Source organism: Mus caroli, unplaced genomic scaffold, assembly GCF_978045245.1.
Source record: "Mus caroli unplaced genomic scaffold, Mus_caroli_1 scaffold_2, whole genome shotgun sequence".
NCBI lineage: Eukaryota > Metazoa > Chordata > Mammalia > Rodentia > Muridae > Mus > Mus caroli.
The window spans coordinates 83,067,218-83,089,077 of NW_028227257.1; the positions used below are offsets into that span (position 1 = coordinate 83,067,218).

The 21,860-nt window shown below is 36.1% G+C and overlaps 1 protein-coding gene across 11 annotated transcripts in view; it reads right to left on the reverse strand.

Annotated features, from left to right (window-relative positions):
- The window catches only part of Lrrc4c (leucine rich repeat containing 4C), a 1,324,975-nt gene that overhangs the window by 20,619 nt on the left and 1,282,496 nt on the right, over window positions 1–21,860 (reverse strand). For all 11 annotated transcript variants that reach the window (XM_085834625.1, XM_085834628.1, XM_029473969.2 and 8 more), the window contains one exon: window positions 10,472–10,523. The gene's annotated coding sequence lies outside the window, so the exon portion shown is untranslated. The remainder of the gene's footprint in view (window positions 1–10,471; window positions 10,524–21,860) is intronic.

The window sequence follows — 21,860 nt, forward strand, 5'->3', positions numbered from 1 at the left end:
TTAGCCAGAGTGAGAAGGAGGACCACCAAGTCTCAGACTCCAAATTGCTCTCTGTGTTTGATTCTTCTGATTATGCAATCAGAACTTTCTAGCTCTTAGGAATGTGCTTGGTGTACTTCAAGTAGCATCCTTTGTGCATATACTATAATATCTGGGGCCCCAAAACCCTGCTCTTTCTCTTCTTCTTTTCTTCAAGTTCACAGGACACCAAATGATTAGCTCGTGTTTTTCCTTACCTCAAAGCTGTTATTTTGTTTTCATATTTTCCCATAGTAATTGTTCACAGTAATGTTTTTGCTTAAAGTAACTGAAGTTAGTATCAGATGAGAAACTAGGCAACAAAGTGTACAGATAAATGTACCTGACAATAAATTCCTCGGTCCTTTACTGCACGCACCCACTAGATGCCAGCAGCAATCCCAGAAGTGAAAAATAAAATGTCTTCCAATATTTCCAGACAGCCCCCTGTAGGACCTAATTATCCCCAGATAAACAGTGCCTTAGCATGGCATGAGAAGTGTTCACTTCGAGGTGTTATAGCATATGATTGTCCAAGCCTTGTTTACTGAGTGTCTTACTACAGTAACAATGGCATTCTGTTTTACATTCTAATCAGATCATCCTACTTTTCCCCTTCAGATATTTTTTTTCTTCTTTTGGCTTTGAATTCCTCACTCAGATTATTTCATTAAATTATGTCCAACCAGAACCTATTTACCATAACTAATTCTATTCTCTTAAGATTTTTACTAATCCATCCTTCCCCTAGTGGTCAGTAAAACCAAGATTAAACTTAGCAAATTTATTTATGAATGTCAATGTTTGTCTAGGTGGCTACCTTATTTATTTACTCAAAAGTTTCTTAAAGAGTAAAACTGGATTCCATCTAACTATTTAGTAAATAGTTGCTATATTGAATTATTGATTATATAACATAGTTAAATTTTAGTAAGGAGCCATGTAGATAAACCAATTTTGCAATAATTGATAACTAAAGGCTATTAATAAAATTCAGGAAAACCAATATGACTTAAGTTATTTCTGTTATCAGTAAAAGTAGTGAAGAATGGACTGGATGACTATTTCTTATGACTCCCCCCCAAACATAAATGAATTAAGAATGTAAACAAATGAATTAGATAATAAGCATTTAAATAAGTTATTGAAAGTAGTGCCGATGATCTATTTTCTATATATACATATGTATATGTATAGTGTGTGTATATATATATTTATACACACACACTATATATATATATATCATATATATATTTCATCATATATATATATGATTAAAAAGACAGAGGTAGCCTTAAAAAAAGTTGTTTGTAATCAGTTTTCAGTTACTTAAACAACTAATCCAAATGAAAAACAAATTTAAAACTCAGAGATATATGTCTGTGCAATGTTTTTCTGTGAAACTAGTGTAAGTTTGTGTGTCTTGTTTTATATTCTGTGCTATTATGGTGACAGAAGAGATAATAAAGAGAAAAATTAGAAGGGTGTTTAAATATTTGACGTTTGTTTTTGTTTTCACTGTATCAAGTTCTTTATCATTGTCTAATCATAGAATCCTACAGTTCAAAAATGATTACATTCTATGCACATAGATCTACTAGACTGTAGTACTTGTAGATCTGTTTCAAATTCAGAAATAATTTATTGGACTGGTATCTCTCTGTGTGGAAATTAGTTATGTGTTTTTGTAAGTGTGTTTACTGCTGTCTTGGGATAAGACATCAACTTCTGTTACTAAGATGAAAGAATTAAATTCAGTTCCTCAGCAAGTGTTCAGGAAAAATGTCTACAGAAAAATTCTTTGGATGTAGGTTGCCATGGTGTCACGTATTTGCCATATATCTTAAACCAAAACTACAGTCAGTTTGTTGTTCTGTGTCACAACAGACAATAGACAAAACAGAAAATGGAAGAGCCTAGATGCAGGAAGAGAAAATAAAATACCAGAGAATCTTCAACAGGTGAGGACTATGACTGTGTCTATTTCAGAACCATTTTCACACGAGTTTAGTTTATTACTAAAAGGATATTGCCACTCAAAGTTACATTACTGCTTACTTATCTTTCAGGCTGTAGGTCATCGCCATGACTGGTGTCAAATGGAGAAATATTCATGTTATTAACATCAATGAAGAACAATGATGTGATAAGAATCAATGAAAAATGATAGTTCATAAAAAAATATAATAAAACCCCCAAACAGGCCATCAAGCAAACTATCAAATAAGCCTTCATACTGAATATTGAGGAATGATATTTCAGAAGTTTGGCACATATTTTAGCCTGCCTTAATATGAAATAGGATGAATCCCTTCAGACTTTGAATTGGGAATAGTAAATAAGGATGAAAAGATAAAAACAAGTCCAAGCTTGTCAGATTGTGGTAATCAAAGTAGCCCAAAGGAGCTCAATATGTGTATATTTTCTTTTATTATCAATAATTTGATATAAATGCAGATATCTGCATATCTATATGTATATTTATATATGACATACATATTAACTAAAAAGTGATTTATTTTCATGAACGTATCTTTCATATATGTGTATATATATTTGTTTTATATATATATATATATATGTGTGTGTGTGTGTGTGTGTGTGTGTGTGTGTGTGTGTGTGTGTATGTATATAACAAATAACGAATAACATTTTTTTCTGTCCCTGTACAGGTAATTGAATTTTTTGAACAATCTAACAGGTTCATCCAAAATGAAAGTCCTTAGCAAGGCAGGCAAAGAAGAATCTGATTTCAGAAAGTTGGTAATGCAGTTAATGGCCTTGCTGCCTTTGCTTCCTTTGGATTGATGACTAGCTGGGAGGAATTGATAGTCATTAACCCCCAACTGCTCATTAATCCTTAGGAAATGCCTTGTGCCAAGGTCATCATTGCCTCCATAGGCTGAAAACAAACAAAGCAACAATAGCACCCAAAAGGCATATGGATTTTTGTAATGAGTAATGCAATTTAAATTGCTATGTGAGGCAATCTGAAGAGAATAAATAGCATACATACAAAGTCATTCACATTGTAAAAACCACCTTCCAATGTTTTCCTCAGTACTTACTTCCTTGTTCATTATTAAAGAGTACACAGCTCCAATTTCCTAGACAGTAACCAAAACCATATATATATAACCCCTAGCAAAAATCATTAAACATATCTAGGATTCATTTTGTGGTAGCATTGAGAAAGAGAATGTTTAGAGTTCCCTTCAGCACTGTTAATATATGTCTAAGTATGCTTACCAACACATCACCTAGAGGGAATTCTGCAATTCTGTAAGTCTCCCTCATTGATCATTTGAAGCAGAATACTAAAACTAGCCTAGCATAAATGATTGAGTCATAAAGCAATGCCATGCCCTATACTGAATGAGTGAGTGTATCGTTAGTGGATAATTATTAGTTCAGAGAGAAACAGCAGGGTTTACCCAGTCACAAAGGCCATGCAGACCTGAGATATAGCATATCATGATTTGAATGAGAAAACTATGTAGCATTCTGAGGGAGTGACAGACAGACATTGCCCTCTCTAAAGTTTGCTGAGTACCCACTGAGAGCCAGGCAATGTACTCACCTATTTTCACTTACAACCATTTATCTTCTGTTAAGGATTTTACAGAATACTACAATTGACCAGTGACTGCCCAAGGATTTACATAAAACTCTAGAAAAATTTAAACAGAGTTATAGCTGTACTAGTAGTGAGGAAGATGAAGAATTAGGATGAAAATGGGTAGTTTGAAAACAAATACCAGTTAGGTGGCAAGTGCACGAAGGTAAACATGAACTCGAGTCAGGAGGCCTTGTAGTGAAGTCTAGTAGAATACAAACTAGGAGGAATGAAATAATCCCAAGTGGTATAAATGCACATGCAGTTCTGTGTTCTCTATATACAGGGACTGGAGAGACTTGATTAGGCTTTGTGACAGCCGTGGATAGGAAACTGAAGAGAGAATATGTAAGGCAGAGCGAGACATCACCAGTACTTATTAGGAACAGGAAACTACTAGTGTCCTCCATGAAAACTTCCGCAACAGTGATGGCCTGGGATAGGTTGCATGATCTTAAAATACAGCCTGATAACAGTGTCATGATGTTTTAGCATCTACTTATGTTTTTATTTTGCCAGCACTCATGAGCTCATGTTATTAGAGGTTTTGAGTTCTGTGTAAGTTTTTGTCTAAAACATCGGAGGGGCAAGTCCTAGAAATCTAGTTTAGGCTCTTGCTGAATCTGTAAGCCACAATTCTTATAGTTTAGCTTGACTGAGAAGTTTAATAAATTCAGGAAAATGACCCACAGAAGTCTGATAAGGAGACTCTTTAATTGAGTCTGTGTTTATGAGATCTAAGCAAGGGGAGGAAATAGAATAGACTCTTTCTGTGATTTCCAGGCAACACATTTAATCAGAATGCAGATAGCAGGGATGTCCTCCTAATTGGAACTGGAAGCTAGTTTCAAGTAACCTCAACCCTGTTAACAGTGCATAATGAGGAAACCTCCGTGATGACAAGTCAGATAATGGAAATGACTGGAATCCGTGATTTCTTTGTTTCACCTTAATGACCACAAAAGAGGGAACCATTCAGCAAATGCAGACATCTGAAAATTGGATTCTTATTTATTGATTTTAAAACAGCCCAGCCTTCACATTAGCTTTAGGTTATACATATTGGAAGTGAGTTGCCTCACTGCACAGTCCTGGGTTTGCTCTCCAGTTACCATGGAACATTGTGAGCTGAGGATTCAGTTCTAATATGAATGAGTTTCATTTAACCACTTAACTAACCTTGTTAGTACCTTAACAAGTTAAAACACTTTTGTTTTTCTGTATTCATTGTGCCTCTAATGAACATTTTGTAGTAACAATGACAAAAGAGATAATTAGACAAGTGCATGAAAAGTATTAAATAACCAAGTACCCCTCAGCATCTGGAAGGGACAAGGAGGAAGAAGGTCAGAGGATGCTGCTCTTTACATCATCAGCATTTAATCTACTTTTGTTACTTTAGATGAGAAAAATCTTTCTTGGTTCCTTCTCCCACCATCTGTCTTTGGTCTCTGTACAGTTCATTAAAAAAAAAAAAAGAGTCCATTTTAAAAAGAGCCAGAGGGTGGAGAGGCTCACTATAAAATGCTGTCTCCTGGATATGGCATCGTAAGGGCAATTATGGACACATAATAGCAATGACACATAATAGCAATTGCACAGGATGTGCAAAATAAGCCTCCCCCCATGCACATGCATGCACATGAGAAAAGAAGGGAGAGAGAAAAGATAGAGGCAGAAGTAGAACTGGTTGTGAAGAGTAAGTGGGTCACGAGTTGTGGGAGTGGAAACAAAATAACCGAGTAGGGGAATGTGTTCACAGTACTTTGCATACACTTAAGCAACAGAAAAAGAACAAAAAAAATTTAGAAAGCAGAAGGCACAGTTGACTACGGATATTCCAGATCTTGGGTAAAAATAATGTAACTCAGACTTCTTCTGCCATTCTATAAACAATATATGTTTTATTTCTATGTCACATGCATAGTAGAAAGATAAAGGTTAATGAAAAATAAGTAAAAATCACTACAGAAAGGAAGTAAATGTTGGTGAGTGTGGCTATTGATACTGAATTCCCTATTCTCACTCGCAAGGCTGCAACTGCCATATGAACAGACATGCAGAAACATGTAAAATTTGAATGTCAGGATTTGGAAACCAGTTCTGTCTATAGGTAAAATCTGGCCCACAATTTGTGATTGTATATGAACTTCTATTAAAACATTTCCACAGTCATTTCTATAAGTATTTTCTCTGTTTTTCTTCCATAGTCCTTAAAGCTTTCATATTTTTGAGAATTTCATACATGAATAAACTGTATTTACATCCCTCTACCCCTCTGTCTCTCCTCTCTTATTCTTACTCTTTTCTCCATCAACTCCTATGACTTCGTCTATGATGATTATTGTTAAACACACATACACACACACACACACACACACACACACAAAACCTACCTAGTTGAATTAGTATCATCTACAGGCTCATGAGGTTAGGAATGTCCACTTGACTACTCGGGACTAGATAACCCATGAGAGACTTTGTCTCTGGAAACAACTGCTTCATTTCCCCTCAACTGCCTGTAGCCTCCACCTACAGTAGACCCTTGTGAAGTTTTCTCCGACTATGTTGGTTGTCAACTAACATGAAGACAGCCAAGTGGTTGCATTCAATTCATGGATGATAATTATAAGCTTCTATTTATAGTTGATTTTCATCTATGAATTAAAAGAAATTAAACCACACTCATATGGCTGTCAATTGTACCATGGATCACATTAAATATGCGAGGAACCCTAATGAAAGGAAGTCCTGTGACACAGGGGCTGTCTGATTTGTATGCTAGGACTGCATTGAGCAGCACAGATATTTGTAGGTCTGTCTGGGTGGTTTTAGGCACTCTACTATCTGCCTTTAAATTAGATATTTAACTTAAAATGGAGATTGTGGCTAAAGACAATTCTTCTAACAGAAATGTAGGAGTATCTTAGTGAAGCAGGTGCAGGCACACAGCAGAAAAAGGAGCACCAATAACCCACAAAATGATAAGAAAAATGTTTGTCCTGGTTAAACCTATGTACTTGTGCTTTCCCATGGGCACATGCCTTGATGGTAGTTTACAAGCAACTGCTCTTCCCAGAATTCATGTCTCATAGAGCTCCGTTCTAGCTGTACTTCGTCATGTTTTCATCACAGCAATTCTTACTAACCTTTCAGTTAGCCATCACCTTTTATCAGTGAAAGGTAAATTGTTAGGTTCTTTTAAAAAGGAGAATATATTGAAGGCATTTTTTCTTACTATTTTTCTCCAACGTACAGTGTTTACTCATATTGCTATACAAAATTAACACCTTGTTCATCCTATGGTTTCATTTGCCAGCATTTGGGAGCATGGTGAAGCATCTCATCACGGCTCTGAGATAGATGCACATATCTGTCCTCTCCTTTCTTCACCTCCAGCCCAGTGGACTATCTTCCCTTCACCTTCACTAGAAAGATGAACTCTAAGTCACATCCATTTGAATTTAGCTCTTACATCTTGGAAGAGAAGTCATAAATTAGGAGTAATGAATTTGAGACTTCTAGCATTGAAAAGGACTCCTAGAAATAAGATAAAGTCTGCTATCTCACTCAGGATACTAGGATCATATTCTTAGCAACTCTGAAACTCTATTTTGTACCCTACTCAGTAGGGCTTTTTTCTTCTGCCATTGCTATCATGTTATTTTAATCTTTATAAACCTTTAATGAGATTATTTTAATATATATATGCTAAGTTAAACATGAATATTGCTTTTGTTTGCTTTTCCTATACTTTGAATCAATATTGAGAAGGAAAAGCCTCAGAAAAATGGAGAGAGTAAGACTGACAGAAGTTACAGCCCATAGTGCACGTTTTCACAGAAATTAAGCAGATTACATATACAGTTGCCTATCCCAGAACAGGTCCAAGAAGTAAGACTCATGATTCTGACATATAGATGAAGAATCAATAATTGCAAGTTTGATATTTTTCCCCAGTAGTGTAGTTAGTGATTGATCCTATGTCTGATTAAATCTTTCCCTTGAACTGCTATAATATATATGTGCTGATTATGTACTGTGTTTCCAAATAGCTATAGAAACTTTGCATAAAGCACAAACTCCTTTTGCAACTTCTTTATGAAGCCACAGCAGAAGACTGCTATTATAATTTACTGTTGCATTGATACCTCAGTTGAGATTTAATCCAGACCCTATGGTCTAGTATTTTGCTATATTAACAGCCCCTCACACTTGATTTAATTTTTATGTTGAAACAAGGTTTCATTGAATTTTCCAGGATGGCCTTGAACTCACTTTATAGATTGGATCAGCCTAAACTCACTCTATAGATCAGAGAGACGTTGAAATTGAGACTATCTTTACTTAGCCTCCTGAGTATTAAAGATGACAGGCTGCTGGCCCAAGACATTGTAGGATTATTACTTTTAATCTTAGTAAAACCTCATGGTTCAGATTTGTTCACATTTATATTGTTATTGTGAAGCTAAGATGGCATACTTCCATACCTATCTATAATGTTACAATCAGTCGGGGTGGGATCTAAACTTGTGGCACCAGCTTCATTGCTGTTAAGTGAAGTGTGTTAGGTGACAACTTAAACTAAGTCGCTAGATCTTGATAGTTCTTTTTTTTTTTCCTTTCCTGGAACAATTATTCTATTTTCCTGGATTAATTTGATCAAATTATTGTTCTGCTTCCTTCTGAAAGTTGAAACTAAGAAAAAACATTCCATCTTGCTTGAATAAATCAAGGAATAGTCACATCCAGAGAAGAAAGTGGATCTTGATACATGCATCACAAACTTGCAACCAGCCACCAATGTTTCCTTCCTGCCAGCATGCATTACATTGGTAAACTTCACTCTCAATTCTTTTTATTTTTGAAGAAAAGCATTTCCAGCTAATAACACAATTACACTTAAGTATCAGAGTGCATTTTGTATTATTGCATTTGTTAAATCTAACTGAGTCCAAATTACTTCCTCAATGTTAATAAGAGACAGAGAAGAGGAAAAGCAGAAGGAGGGAGAAGAGGAGGAAGGTTGAGGGAAGAGGAGAGGGAGGAGCAGACTTGGAGCAAGTGATGTTTTCAAGGGTTTAATAAAGCTAAGAAGATTCACATACAGAACTATAGAGAGGAAAATAGAGATATCAAAGCTCCCTATAGCCTCAAGCCCAATAAATGTCAGTTAAACTTTCTGCCCATGGTTTCTATGGAAACTCCTTAAGTTAAGAATGGAGCACAGACATTTTTGGACTGCAATCTAAAAGCTGTTTATTTAATTATAATGGATCAGGAAACTGTTAAGGACAATACTATTATCATGCTGATAGCATTTAGGAATCAACAAATCAGTTTTGCAAAATAAAATGCTGATTAAAAAAAAAAGGTTGTTAACTTCATGTTAATGCCATGTGAATAAAAAGCGCCTTGTATTTACAGGACTTCACACATTATTTCCCTCAGGCGAACCCCAAATTAACCAAATGACATTCATTGAAAAGAGAGTTCTTCAGAGGCTTCATGCCAATTATATCCCCCCTTCGCCCAGTGAACAAAACCAAGGTCACAGCATATTTTCAATTAAACCCAAGATAGTACCAAAGTGCAGCACAGCTGGAAAAGCCAGCACATTATTACCCTATAGATCATTTGTGAGCAATGAATAGGTCTCCAGTGTTTTTCTGTTTTATAGGCATTTGAATATAAAAATAAAGAAAATAGCTGCAGATAAGCTTTTGCCTTCCAAAATAAACAAACATTTTCAGGGCATTATGACTTGTGGCCAGAGGAAAAAAATGATTTCAAGTAATCAGAATTTCTCTGTCTGGTCTTTAATTTGGCCACAGAGAACCATCTGATTGATGGATTTATTCATTTCTTCCTTCTTTCACTAAGCAAACGTGTCATTTTTTTTTTTAATCTACTCAGTGTTACTGCTTGTGCTAAGGGATAGAGAAAGCACGAATATTATACACTATCTGCTTCTTTAATTATACACTTTTCCCAGACTAATAATCGACTGAATTGGTCACTACACAGTAATGTGAGATGAACATGATTTATAGGCACTTGATAAAAGTAGGCCTCCTCAATGAGATTACAATTTATTGAGACAAAGGGATGCATAGTCATAAAGAGTCTTTATCCAGCCTGCTGCCTCCTGACCTTAGGTCTCTGTAAGAAGGATTGCCATTGTGGGTGCTTTGGTACCAGAAAGTTAAAAAAATGTGTGTTTGTGTTTGTATGTGTATGTGTGTGTGTGTGTGTGTGTGTGTGTGTGTGTGTGTGTGTTAGAGAGAGAGAGAGAGAGAGAGAGAGAGAGAGAGAGAGAGAGAGAGGGAGAGAGAATATGATGGCTATTCAGAGGATGAGATATGATGGGTGGTATATCAGAGTTGTCCTCAAAGGAGAGCCACATAAGCTGTCCTCAAAGGAGAGCTACATAAGCAATTGTGCTTATGAACCCTAAAACCTATGCAAATTATTTATTCTGCACAATGTTCTGAAGGAAGAGGATTTCACAAGAGAAGCTAATCTCAAAGGTCAGTTATCTCTTTAGTTGAATCAGAAAGCATGAAGCCTGTTTCAAAGGGAAACCTACACAGAATCAGAAAATAAGACTCAGTGGATAGGTTATTTCTGCTATTTTGTAGGGTTTGTAGTTGTTGTTATTATTGTTTTAATTCAGTCCCTTTTTGGAGTGGCTGGACTCCCCACAAATTGCTGTAGTGAGGGAAGTCTGTCATTGCTGTTATTGGATTTGACAGCATATAATGAGCCACTTTATGCTAGCTGCTGTTGTAGTGTTCAGCCTATTGTGGAAACCATTGAGCATGAATCATCACCCACCTTGTTCTCCATTGGGGTCTCTATGAAGTAAATAGGCAACGTGTTTGCCAACCTAAAAAACAAAAACAAAAATATTAAACCTTACCCATTAGAACAATCCAGCACATTTCTTGACCTGCCATGACCAACAACACAGATACCAATGGTGACAATATTTATTGAATCACCACTGTATTTTAACACAGCTCTGGGCTGAAAGCCAAGGCATCTATTTTAACCACTGGCCATTTGGAATAATGCACTTTTCTAATGACAGGAAAAACATGCTTTTGGATTCAGATCTGCAGTCCACACTTGGTTTTCATTTATTAGATTTGTGAACTTACGCAGGTCAATTTTTCTTTCTGATAGAGTGTCCTAGTCATAATCACCTCATAGATCAAATCAGACAATGCCTAAAATAAATGGGCAGTTAAGAGTTAAACATCATCCAATTAGTATTGTCAAATTGCATGTTAAGAGTTTAACATACGCATCTGCTAATAATTTTATTTGGGTAATTTTTCTCCTGTATCAATAAATAAAAAACAAGAAAAAATACATGTATTTTCTTTAAAGAAGTATTATACAAAGAGGATGGAAGATAGAATCAAAATTTAAGAACCACACAGTGTGTAAAGCAGTGGTACACTAGACAACAGAATCTGTGTTTCTTTTAGTATAATTGAAAAAAAAAAACCAAATACTTTTTAATCCTAACAATTACAGTAATTTATCTCGTTTGAACATATATTTAATACAGACAAATTGTAGTGAGATGAAAGCCAGGCAACTGCAGATAGGGAAATCACCCAAGCAGAAATTGAGACCAAATACTGGTCTGGGTATTGACATCACCAAGAATCTATTGTTAGTAAGAGGTGAGCTAACACTGGGTAAGGCAGCACATATTTGAATGTTTAAGCAGTGAGGAAGAAATGAACATAAGAACTTTAGCTAACTTGGACAAGGAGGCCTTAGCAGGCAGAATAGCCTGATAGCTCAACAAGTGAGTTTCAAAAGTGGGTGTTTTAATGTGTATGATTGCTTCATTTGGATCAGATAATAAAAGAAACGCATTTACAAAACAATTCATTACTACTAGTCAACATTAGCATTAAGCAAATAAAAACTGAGTTTTAGTGAAAGGAATCTTAGTGATAATATGTAATTTTAAGTGATTAATCTGAATTATATATAAACTTAACTTCATAATAACTAATAGGAAATCTTAAGTTTCTAAGAAATCTTGGTTATCCTTGCATCTGAAGCATGGACTGAGTACAAGTTGATGGGCATGGTACTAACAGTACCTCCAGGAAAGTGCAGGAAATAGCAAGAACTGTGCAAAGTGAAAACCAAACCAAAGGAGGAAAGGGAAAAAACATCTATTTATTGCTGAATCATGTCCAAACCAAGTCCCAATTTTCATATTCATTAAACTTCAGTAGCATTTTGCATAGATATACCTGTCAGTCCTTTCTGAAAAAAATCCCACACTTGACTCCTAAGAAGCTATACTGTTCATTTTTCTAATTCCACAGTGGTCACTGTGCTGTGTATCTGCTCCAAATGTTTTACTTCATGGACTCCTGGACCCTTAAGTTTCACCATGCTAGAATGTTGGATTTACTATATATTCACAAATGAAACAGCACTACAGTGGTTTTAGCTGGTATCTACAAACCACTTAAGAATCTAAAAATTGCTGAAGTTGTTCATCAGCTGTAGAAGTTCTCTGGTAGAATTTTGAGGTCACTCATGTATACTATCATATCATCTTCAAATAGTGGTCTTTTCTTTGCCAATTTGTATCCACTTGATCTCCTTTTGTTGTCTTATTGCTCTGCCTAGCACTTTGAGTACTATTTTGAATAGATACAGGGAGAGAGGGCACTCTTATCTCTGATTAATTTGATACTGGCTGTTGAATTTATCTAGCTTTCAGATCAGAATATGTAACCACTTTCTTAAGTCTGTCACTTGAAAGCACACAGTGTGTATACTATAAAAGTGTATATTTAAACAAAATTTTCACATTGAATGTATTTTAGTATTTTGTGAGCAATGTAACCTACTCAGTTATAAAAACATATGTACAAAGCACTTTGTTGAGAACATTGATTTTCATAATAACTCAGGCCATATACATATACCTTCTCTTCTGGGTCTACAATTAACCCAACACCTATATAATGTTATTTCTGTTATCAAGATTCTAGGCAGCTCCAAATTGTCTCTCAATCCATTCTTTTTACTTTGCAAAATTATACTGTTCTATATTCTAATTCAATATCTCATTTTTGCTATCATTAACCCTCTTCACTATTTCATCTAGAGACATAGTCCTATAAAACTTAATATTCAATTGCATTTTCTTCTGTTTAGTGTTCAAAGTATTATCAGTTAACACACACACAGAGAAATATGTGTATATATATATATATACATATATATATATACATATATATGTATATATTTATATATTTGGAAAAAGCAATAGGTAAAAATGCAACCAGATTTTGAACTTAAATTTAATTACAACAAAGGTATTACCAAGACTTATTTAAAGATTATGCATTTTCTCCCTGTATATATGTAGCAGATGTGCAGCTTGATTTTCATACTGATCCCCCAAACAGTGGAGTGGGGTCCTACTTGAATCTGTTGCCTCTCTGCAGATTCAGTTTTCCTAATTAGGCTGCCTTGTCTGGCTTCACTGGGAGAGGATGTGCCTAGTCCTGCAGTGACTTGATGTTATACCCAGGGAGGGGTCTCTCCCTTGTCAGACAAAAAGGGAAGTGTGAATGGGAGGGGGAGATGTGTAAGGGGAGACTTGGATGAGAGGGTGCTGATATTGGTATGTAAAGTACATAAATTAGTCAATTAACTTAAATCTTGTAAAAATTACACATTTACAGTCAAATATATTAATTTTTACTATGTTTTATGTTTATATTATTATTTTTGAGAAAATATTATAATTATATCTTTGTTTTCCTCTTCTTTCCTGCCCCCACCCTTTCTATATATTATCTCCTTGATGTTTTTCAAATTTATGGCCTTCTTTTTTGTAAGAAACATGACTTAAACATAAATTCTAACAATAAACCATTATAACACTAATATTTGGTTCAGATTTGTGGAAAACACTTTGACATTCTTGCTAGTTATAGAGGATAGCAACCAAGGTAATAAAAAAGCAATGCCTTGATGACAATGGAAAAATCTTCCTTCTATATGCACTCGATCCAGCAATTGAGTGATAAAGAGGTCTTATTGCTTAGTTGTCCTGTAGAGTACTCCTCAAGTGCAGAGTTGAGAAAGAACCCACTTGCTTCACTGTAGCACTATAGCCCACTGGTGCCACAGCTTATAAAGCCAAGGTTTCCACACTGTTTTCTCTAATATCACGGTTCAAATATCATGTCTCACTCTTTTTTTTTTCCATTTTTCTTCTGGCGACTTGGTCCTATCACATGTGACTTGACCAGATAAAGACTTTCAAACACTTGCTTATAATTTACTTCCACTGTATTGTTTTCATTTTGCCTCTAATCACTTGGATAACAAATACTCCCATTAATTAATCTATTTATTTCCACAGTATAAATGGTTTACATTTTCTTGAAAATGGTATTTTCAGTTGAAATTAAGAGGTATCTATAGATGCATCAATGTACAGATTCTACACATTCATTTCTTAGCAGATAATGCTGAACCAGAACAAGAGGTGTGAACACAGGAAATGGTACACTCCGACTGTTCTTCACTTTTAAATAATAACATTAGCCTGACCTCTGCTCTTACTAATCTGAATCTCTACTCTGAAAGGACATATGATAGCTGTGGCATTTATCTCCATAAGTGTAGTGATGAAGGATGGATCAAGGCTAGCAGAGTCATGAATGACTTATCTGACTCCTCACACACGTAAAGATAAATGACACAGAGTAGCCCACCATGAATTATAAGCAGTATTTTCACACTTTTGTCCACTGGCACAAACATTCTGCGGGCCTTTTCTCTGACCTGACTGTGTTTCCCTTTCAAAACCCTGAACAATAACAATGGAGATCCTAGGGGAAAGTAAGAGGGGATGAAAAATGCTAAAGCCTTTTCTGTAACACAGGTTACCCTGTGAGATGAAATCTCAGAAAATCATCTCTCAAGGAACTGTGAACTGGCTGTAAGCCTCAGAATCAGATTTTCATGTGTCTCTGGCTGTTGTCATTAAGCTAATGTCATAAAAGAGTCAGAAAACATCCCCAAGGGTGATACACCGTATTCCTCTCTAACCAGAAGAAAATTTGAAAGATTTTAGGTCTAAAAAATTCAGAAAGCTTCAAGTTTTTCAACTGATGGTCTTCTTGATTATTGTGATTCTGTGACATTATTTATTCATCTTAGATGATACGTACTTCTGAATTTCTGAGACAAACGAGGACATTGTCATAATGTTTCTTAAGCCCCTGATAAGATGCATAGGGTACCGATTGCACAATACCATCATGAGAGAAGATAAGCTGTATACCATTTATATCTATGTGTAGTGGGTGTTCTATGCCAGAGTGGCACAAGATAGAAACAGTGTTACAGAGAACACACAAGACTAAATGAATTGACCCCTGTAAAACGTAAACCTATTCAACATTTGTCCATATTAGAAAAAAAATCATATCCTCCTCAAGGAATCTACCAGAAAATGCCTATGTCTAAATTTTCAGAAAGCTAGGCATTCTCCTTTTTAAAGCAAGTGAGAGTTGTATCTTTTGCATCCACCCAGATGTTCTCGGTCACTCATAGTCCTTCATCCCATGTGCTAGAAGACTCTTTTTGCCACCCCTTTATCCAAGACAAATATAGACTCTTCTGTATAAACTCCCTCATATTCAGTCTTATGTCATCATTACTTCAGATATGATGCTAGTCTTATATTCTAAAAGTTTATATTCTCTACATCATGCCACTTTGGTAAAAGTGTCTAACCCAATTTCAAAAGGATATCTCTATACATATTTCAAAATATATAAAAGCAGTTTTGTTTCTTCTCCACCAGTCTAGTTCGTTCTTTTCTTCTTCTTCTTCTTCTTCTTCTTCTTCTTCTTCTTCTTCTTCTTCTTCTTCTTCTTCTTCTTCTTCTTCTTCTTCTTCTTCTCCTTCTCCTTCTCCTTCTCCTTCTCCTTCTCCTTCTCCTTCTCCTTCTCCTTCTCCTTCTCCTTCTCCTTCTCCTTCTCCTTCTCCTTCTCCTTCTCCTTCTCCTTCCTCCTCCTTCTTCTTTTTCTTCTTCTCCTTCCTTCTCCTTCTCCTTCTCTTTCTTCTTCTTCTCCTTCTCCTTCTCCTTCTTCTTCTTCTTCTTCTTCTTCTTCTTATTATTATTATTATTATTATTACTCTCATAGTGAACATTCAGTGGCTGAATACCTGATTGATTTGCTCATTATATTTCTAGTTCTATTAGAACATTATCACACCGATATAAAGCATTGATTTCTCTCCTAATTTTCATCTGTAACATTAAGTGAATAGTTGGCTAAACGCCAGAGATGACTCAAGGCACTAAGGATTTTACAGAGAGTTTGATAGAATTGCAGTCTCATATCATGAAAACTAACTATTTAGGTTGGATAGATAGTAATCAAAATGTTTAATAATATACTACTCAGAGACATGTACTGAGAGGGAAATAAAAGATTGATTGAATGCCCGGTAGTGGTGGCGCACGCCTTTAATCCCAGCACTCAGGAGGAAGAGGCAGGCAGATTTCTGAGTTCAAGGCCAGCCTGGTCTACAGAGTGAGTTCCAGGACAGCTAGAGTTACACAGAGAAACCCTGACTTGGAAAAAAAAAGATTGATGGAAGAGTTAATACAAAGACAAAAATTTAGTTTGATTTACTTATAAAAATGCTTCAGAAAATGGGTTATAAATGAAGAAATGACAAGAAGAAACTCAGATATCAAATAATTTGAGAGAAAAATATTCCAAGATGACAGAAGAGTTAAATTATAGACTCAGATTTTCTAAAGCATGTTGTCCTTAAATGTCATACTTCACACACACACACACACACACACACACACTAAATAAAATTAATTTAATATATATGATAAGTATTAAGCAAATATACAAACTGTGATGTTTCCATTGCTGTTTAGCTTATAATTACTAGGTTACAAGCTGTCAGATGGCATTTTACTCTTCCACTGTATATTATATAAGCCACATGTTAATGTATTTAGGAAGTACCTGCAGCTTTCAAATAACTTTATACCCACAGTTAAGTTATACGAAAAAAAAAAACTTTTTTTATTTTTGAATAAGTTTATAACTACAACTTCCACAGTTCATCCTTGGATGTTCATGGATTTAACGTCCATTAAAAAAGAGAATTTCTTTGTATTCTTATACAGTGGAAAGTCTTTAGAGCAGTTTGCATGGAAGTCTGCAGCTACCAGGGTGGGGACCTGGGGAAATCTCTAGGAAGTGCCAGAGAACTGAGATAGGAGAGGCTCCCAGCAGTTAGCATGGGCGACCTTAGCCAACATGCATAGCAGTGGGTATATGGAACCTGAAAAGGGCACCTCCAGTAGCCAACCAGAAGCCCCAGTGGAAGGATAGGGTAAAAAACCCACTCATAAAACTTTTCACCCCAAATTTATCCTATCTTAAAAAATGCAGGGACAAAGATGGAGCAGAGACTAAGGGAATAGCCAACCAATGACCTAACTTGAGGCTTATCCCATGGGCAAGCACCAATCCCTGACACTATTGATGATGATACTCTGTTATGCTTGCAGACAGAAGCCTAGCATAACTGTCCTCTGAGAGGCTCAACCCAGCAGTTGACTAAAACAGATGTGGATACCCAAGGCCAAATACTGTATGGAGATCAGGGACTCTTATGGAAGATCAAAGGTCCTGAAGGGGATAGGAAGTCCACAGAAATACTTACAGAGTCAACTCACCAGAACCCTTGTTACCATAGAGCATATACAGGCCCCAGCAAGCTCCTGCTACATGTGTAGATGCACAACTCAGTCTTTCTGGGTCTTCGAAGCTCTTGCCTGTTTGAGGAATCTGTTCCCTAGCAGGGCTGTCCAGTCAGGCCTCAGTGGAAAATGATGAACCTAATCCTGCAGAGACTTCATGCATGAGAGCTGTGGTGGGTTCTTACCCAAATGGGACCCACCACCTTAAAGGAGTAGAGGATAAGGGGATAAGGGATTGTGGGAGATATTCTGTGAGACAGGGACTGGTGTGTGTGTGTGTGGGGGGGAGCAATTGGGATGTAAAAACTAAAGGAAAAAAATTAAAAATAAACAGATTTTTCAAAAGAAAGAAAATAATAGACATCAGTTCAGAGCTTCTAACATTAATTAAGTACTGGTTAAATGATAATATGACACAGTAACAAACAGTGTGATCTTTGATGGCAGTGTGGGACTAGAAAAGCTGATAACATTGGGAATTCTTTGAGCAGTAGAGTTGAGAAGATTTCCTTAGGAATTACATGTGGGGTTGACAGTGAGAGAAACAAAATAAAAAGCCCTCTGCCACCTCTCAATGCAGCTGTCTAAATATCAGTTGCTCCCCAACCACCTCTGTCTTGTCCCATATAACTGCAAAAGCATTTGTATCAAGGGATCGGCTCTACCTCCCTAGCCATTACTAGACCTTTGAAAATATCCTTTGTGCTGACTTGGTTCAGTCCAAATCCCTACAGCTACTTTTGCTTCTGCTATCTTTATCTTTTCTATGAAAGTTTGCCATACACAATGTCTATGTCTATACCCATCTGTCTATATCTATATGCTATCTGTCTATCTCAAACAAATGTGTTCTGTTTTCTCTCATTCCAGTGAAGATATCAGGGCATCCCAGTCTGTGTCAAGATTAAGACTTCTGAAATGTCAGAGATTTCAATACTTCCTTCTGCACAAAGCAACTAAAATTCCTCTGGGAAGAGAATTAACCAAGTTTGAGAGCCTAATATTTCAACAATTACTTTCCCAGAGGCAAATGTGTTCCCCAGGTAAAACCTCTGAAGAACTATCCTCTAGACTCTTTCTACTTTAAAGACCTTTTCTGGATAAGTAAAGAGATTTATCTAATCAAAATAACACCATTTCTCATAACTGTATGCTTGGAAAAATGATTTCAAGTCAAGTTTAATTTTCTCCCATAGTTAATTTTCACTTCTGTTAGAAAAGTATGTCTTGAAGTGTTATGAAGGAGCTCTCTGAAGTAAAGATATGTCATGGAAATATGTGATGTTTCCTGTGGAGAAGTGCCCTGGATGGCAGCCACACTTTCATGTTGAATTTGCTATTATAACCAATTGCAGGTAGAAGCTTATGATGACTCTAGGGAGGAAAAAGACAACAGAGTATGGCTGCCATGGTTTTCTGACATCAAGTGCTTCCTCTATGCATTGTATCCACATATATATATATATATATGTATATATGTGGATATGGTATATATATACATATATATATGGTATATATATATATATATAAATATATCAGAGAATCTGCAAAGAATTTCTTGTGCTAAAAGCCTGTCAAATTCATCTGAAATAAGATCAATATTTCAGAATAATTTCAACATCATAAATTATATTTATCAAAAACTGTGTTCAACTTGTCAAGTAGGTAAGCCCTCTGGTTCTTTTGTCACATAAGAAGAAAATAAATTTTAAGACACCTAGAACATACAATTCCATAAATAAACACATTGACAATAGGACGAGAAGTGCCGTGTTTTACACCTCAGGATTACAGTTCCTGTAAATTGTATGAATTTTAGTACAATTTGTCGAAGGGAGATTTTAAAGAAATATATAGAAGCAACCTACTATCCAGGAGTAAATGGAGATGATTTGTAATGCTTTCTGTATCTCTCTCTCTCTCTCTCTCTCTCTCTCTCTCTCTCTCTCTCTCTCTCTCTCTCTCTCTCTCTCTCTCTCTCTCTGTGCACACACACAGAGTATATGTTTGTATTTAAGTATATGTGGATATAGAATAGGATTGGATTCAATGGTATATGAGTGTGTGCTTTTTGAGGCCAAGTTTGATTTCCAATATCTTTATATATTGTTCTCCATGAAGTTGTATGTCTGTGTGTGTGTGTGTGTGTGTGTGTGTGTGTGTGTGTGTGTGTTGTTAATGTTACATTTTTGTTTTGTTTGTTTCCTATGTTTTGGAAACAGGTTTATTTCCCAGATATTTCCATTTTGGCTAGATTCAACTGTCAGCCAGAACAAAAGATCTACCTACCTCAAACATTCTCTAGCCCTCTTTAAAACTGTACTTAAAGGTTTGCAATGCCATGACCTATATTTACATGCTTGTTCTGGTCAGACAGCTGATGTGCATGTTGTGTGCCAATTATGTCATTCATCTCCACAGCCCTGTTCAGTAAGGTTTTAAACTGGCATTTAGTTCTAATGTTACATTTGTTTAAAGGGGAGCTTTTGTTTTCATGATGAAAACCATATTGCATCAATTTTAAGTAAAATAGGAAAAAGTCCTTTAAAATGTCTCTGGAAACAAACACTAATGTATTCATTTACTTGGTAGCCATTTTATTCATCACTGTGCCATCTACACCTTTCTGAACACACAATGATTTGATGATTCCAAAGAAATAGGCAAAAATTAGGTTTTAATGGTTCTTAGCTCTGCTACAGTACAAAGGAGCAAGATTCATGATTTTTCACTAAGGGAAAATCCATTTGCTGACAGAAATTTGGTTTCAGATTATGTTTTTTTTTATAGTAGAACGCATCTAAGATTCTCTGTCATTAATGCTTGAAGTAAAATTGATCAGGGCAACAGGATCAGATGGTGAGAGAATTTTCAGATTGGAGTTAGAGAAGCCATTCCCAGGTTAATGAGCACAAAATCGCAGGCATTTTGAAGAGTTTATTTGGAGGAAGGAAACCTCTGCAGAAATCAAGTGATTAAGATGTGATCCTCAAAGCGAACTCTGAACGATCTCATTAGCAGAGACTAAGAATAGTCTACAAATGCAATAAGAACCCCAATACCAGGTCACAAACAGCCTAGTGTGGACCAGCTGTTTGCGACACACTGAAAAGGAAACCTCATTGGCACAGAACAGCAAATCTCAAGAAGACAAGATAGTCCTTTCAGATTCCCAAAGGAGGATGACTTAAATATATTTGCATATATAAATATCTAAACATCCATTACATGATTTTGATACTTCTCCAGATGTGTTTATGTCTATATGTACATGTGTATGTATATAATTCTACATTGTAGACTCAATCTTTCTTATTCCGACCAGCTTCTATATACATGCCAGTTTTCCACAGATAATAAAAAAAAATTTCCTAAAATTACCTCATACGCATTTGTCTGTTCTTATATTTTCTCAAATAACGATGCTTATCTTTGTCCTCTTTTTTTTACTCTTTTTCCTTTCAGTGAAGTTAAATTCATGGGTGGGCAGACACTGGAATATACCTCCTTCACTATCTTCTTTCCTGAATTTACACAAATGATTGGCATCTGTTAATAAAAATGTTTCCTCAAAGCAATGATGAAAGTTTAGAAAGTTCTTTTTAATGTGTCAATAAAGTCTCTACTCAAACTATACATCTGACATTTTTTTTAATATTTTTATTACATATTTTCCTCAATTACGTTTCCAATGCTATCCCAAAAGTCCCCTAGCGCACCCCCACTTCCCTATCCACCCATTCCCATTCTTTTGGCCCTGGCATTCCCCTATATTGGGGCATATAAAGTTTGCAAGTCCAATGGGCCTCTCTTTCCATTGATGGCTGACTAGGCCATCTTTCGATACATATGCAGCTAGAGACAAGAGCTCCGGGGTTCTAGTTAGTACATCATGTTGTTCCAACAATAGGGTTGCAGATCCCTTTAGCTCCTTGGGTACTTACTCTAGCTTCTCCATTGGGAGCCCTGTGATACATCCAATAGCTGACTGTGAACATCCACTCCTGTGTTTGCTAGGCCCCAGCATCGTCTCACAAGAGACAGCTATATTTGGGTCCTTTCAGCAAAATCTTGCTAGTGTATGCAATGGTGTCAGCGTTTAGAAGTTGATTATGGGATGGATCCCTGGGTACGGCAGTCTCTAAATGGTCCATCCTTTCATCACCGCTACGAACTTTGTCTCTGTAACTCCTTCCCTGGGTGTTTTGTTCCCAATTCTGAGAAGGTGCACAGTGTCCACACTTTGGTCTTCATTCTTCTTGAGTTTCATGCGTTTAGAAAATTGTATCTTAAATCTTGGGTATCCTAAGTTTTGGGCTAATATCCACTTATCAGTGAATACATATTGTGTGAGTTCTTTTGTGATTGTGTTACTTCACTCAAGATGATGCCCTCCAGGTCCATCCATTTGGCTAGGAA